Source organism: Monodelphis domestica, chromosome 2 (assembly GCF_027887165.1).
Source record: "Monodelphis domestica isolate mMonDom1 chromosome 2, mMonDom1.pri, whole genome shotgun sequence".
In the NCBI taxonomy this organism is placed as follows: Eukaryota; Metazoa; Chordata; class Mammalia; order Didelphimorphia; family Didelphidae; genus Monodelphis; species Monodelphis domestica.
The window spans coordinates 83,152,996-83,156,723 of record NC_077228.1 but is presented as its reverse complement, the minus strand read 5'-3'; positions in this window follow the sequence as shown (position 1 = coordinate 83,156,723).

Sequence of the window (3,728 nt, the reverse complement as noted above, 5' to 3'; positions counted from 1 at the left end):
ATGTTGAGTCATCATAGCATAATGTCTTCAATTCTCTTCAAAACAAAGGATGAATATTCTTAGACACAGTAAGCGCTGCTTATTGCATAACTTAAATATTTGAACATTAACTGTACCACAAACTAAACCAATCAGGAAAGGGCAAACAAGTTTAGCACAATGGCTTCTCAAGTCTAATAGCTGAAGATGCATTTCCACACTTTTGAGACAATAACATCCAAGAGTCCAATATTTTCTACACTGGCAAAATTCAGTTTTCAAAACTATTAAAGAACTCAGTGTTTTTCACACTGATTTAGAGTATGAAATTACAATATTATGTACCCTTTGAGAAACAGATCATTGAGATAAATCTGGAAAGAAAACTTGGAACCATTGAGTCTAACCCCCTCATTTTACAGATAAGGGAATTAAGACACTGAGAGATTAAAGGACTAACCCAGGGTCACATGGCTAATAAATTCTGAGGCAGTATTTGAACCCATCTTCCTTTCCCCAGGTTCAACTCTCTGGAATTGTATTACCTAGCTCTCTTACCATGAAAATGGGCAGTAGGTGTAGACCTAAAAGGAGGTTAATGGATCTTCCAGTAAAGCAAATGCTTCAAAGTATTTATCTCCTTCTTGAAATCTATTAGACTTTACTTGGAATGTGCAAGCCTGGCATTGACAAACTTAGCTTTCTTGTTAATGTTTCTTGACTCGCCCTTTGGCACTGGGCCTCTAGCTTCCATGATATTATGACACTTGGGTTAAATTCCTGCCCCACCCCACCATTCCAGCTGAGGCGTGCTATGGATGCCCTAAGAAAGTCCCCCATATTTCTTGTTTCATCTTAGTCATAAAACAAGGAACTACAAGGTGAAGTAGGAAACCATTATTATTCTAAATTATCCACAATTCCTATGTAATAATAACGATGATAATAAATGCTTATATTTATGTAATTAAAAAAATAATTTGCAGAGTACTTTCTTCCCAAAGACTCTATGGTTTAGGTACATAAATATTATTATCTCCATTTTTGAGAGGAGGAATCTGAAGTTAGAAGAGGTTAAATCTCTTGTGTATAATCATGTTGCTAAGAAGCTTGCCTTATAATAAACTTATATCCAGGTCTCCTAACTCCCAGATCCAAGGTTCTTACCAGTTTACCATGCTCCTGAAAAGGGCTTTTATTTACAAAGTATAATTTAATTAGTTGAACAAATTATGAGGATCATAGGAACACACACTTAAAGCTGGAAAGAATCATCGAGTTTAACTCCTTCTTTTTCACAGATGGTGAAAAAGACTTTAAGAGACTTTTCCAGGGTCATGAAAAGACAGCACGGAGTAGTGTAGTTTAATGGTTCCCAAAAAGTGGTTTAGGGCTACATGAGAGTCCCCAAAATTTTTTCAAAGGGTCCGTGAGGTCAAAACTCAATAGTATTATTTCAATAATAATACTAATGTTTTCATTTCAAATAGGGAAAACATCAATAGATAAAACTCTCATGAACAAAGGTTTTCTAGGGGGTTTCAACTTTTATGGATCCCCAAATAAAAAAATTTGAGAAGCACTAATGTAGTGAATAGAGTGCTCAAGTCAAGCAGTCAGGTGGTTCCAATTCCACCTCAGATATTTTAAATTGTGTCACCCTGGGCAAATTATTTAAGCTCACTAATGCTTCAGTTTCCTCATTGGAGGCAGCTAGAAGTAGAATGGATAGAGCACTGGAAGTGGAGCCAAGGAGCCTTAGACACTAACTAGATGACCCTGAGACAGTCACTGAACCTCTGGTTGCTTCATTTCAAGTGTAAAATAGGATTAATAAAAAGCAGCTATCTTGAATTTATATTTGCAAAACACTTACCAGAGTGCCTGGCACATAGTAGATGCCATGTCAGTGGGTATTCCATTCACTTCTCTTAAGTTTCTTCAGAAGAGGAAGCTGGTGGCAAAGTGTGTAGAAAGCAGGAAGACCCCAAACATCTATTCGCTGCGTGACCCTCTGTTTCCCTCACTTTCCTCCTCTGTAAAATGGGGATGCTGACAGCACCTACCTCCCAGGGTTGTTGTGGGCGAGAAATGAGATATTTTTTAAAAGCTCTCAGCCCAGTGCCTAGCAGGTAGCAGGTACCATATAAAAGCCCATTCTCTCTCCTTCCCTCTCTTTTGTAAAGTAAAGGGGTTCGTCTCAACAGTCTGAGAGCTCAAATGGTCTCCATAGGCTAAGGTTTAACCAAAAAGTAGGGAATGAAGCCCAGGCAGTTAGAGTTCTGATATTTATATGACACCTTGGAGAAATGTCTCAGAGAGAGAAAATTAAGAAATAAAATTATATTCAACATTTAGAAAGTAAACCACTGACTTCTTGGTGGCCATCCCTTGGAAATTTGCCTTAGTGAATAGATCAGAATACTTATCATGAATATAGCCAATATTTGGAGGTAAGCAATTCTGGAATATTGTATTCAGTGACAGCTGAAAACATTTCCTCAAGTTTATTATTTAATAGTGAGATAGAACATAGTATTTGTGAAGAAAGATTTTTGCTACTTTTTAAAAAAAACAAGCAACAACGGGGCAGCTAGGTGGCTCAGTAGATTGAGAGCCAAGACTAGAGACAGGAGGTCCTGGGTTCAAAATTGACCCCACACACTTCCTATCTGTGTGACCCTGAGCAAGTCAAATGACTCCCATTGCCTAGCCCTTACAGCTCTTCTACCTTGGAATCAATACACAGTACCGATCCTAAAATTCTAAAATCTAAATTCTAAAATGGAATATTTTTTATTTAAGATTTAAAATTTAAAAAAGAAAATAGAATATAAAACAAAGTAAACATGAACATGGAATATTTTTATTTAAAAATTTAAAAAGAAAATAGAATTAAAATTAAACATGAATCTACTCATCTGAATTATCATGAATTCTGAGTTAGTGAAGTTTGAATTAATGAGGTTTATAAAGATTGGCAATCCTTAATTGCTACAGACTATCTAGTTGAGAGCACAATCAACATCCTTCACTTTTCTCTCTTATAAATTGCTATTCCACCCATTTTCCCTCCAACTTCCAAGGAACAAGTAAGGGAAGGAATGGAGATGAAACTAATGAATCAGATGTTTCTTTCTGGGAGTCTAGACTAAGAATTTGGTTGGGGAATGATGCAAGAGAGGAAAAAACAAAGGATTATCTTGGATTATGCATCTGACACTTGTAACCCATCCCCATATCAGGAGCTGACTTTGCTGATTCCATTTTTCCAATGGAGAAGCAGCCAAGGTGTTTCACAGTTCAAGGATAATTAAAGCGGTTATTGGGCTTGTTGAAGCCTTACTGGGAAGTTATGCAACAAGGGAAGTGGCTTATAGGTGCATCTGGGCCATCTGAGGCAGCGAAGCACGTAATCTCTTCCTTTATAATACCTTAAAAATATGGGTGTGTGCATTTGATGCTACCCAGGGGGCAGCTTCGACTTGTATAACCAAACTGGCTTCATCTGCAGCCCTTCTGGCATAGTTACCCAGAATTATTCCAAGCTGTTCTCCTCGTTCTCATCTGATCAGCACAACGTAGAAACCATGAAGCCTACTTGTGGAAGTTCAGCCCGGGTCAGTCATGGATTGTTTTTTTCTTTCTAGTCAACGGATTTTTCTCTATAAACTCATTTGTCCTGCCAAATGCAAGGGAAGCCTTATTGTCTTTCATGTTTGAATTTCCCTGAAGGCTCCTGCTATCTT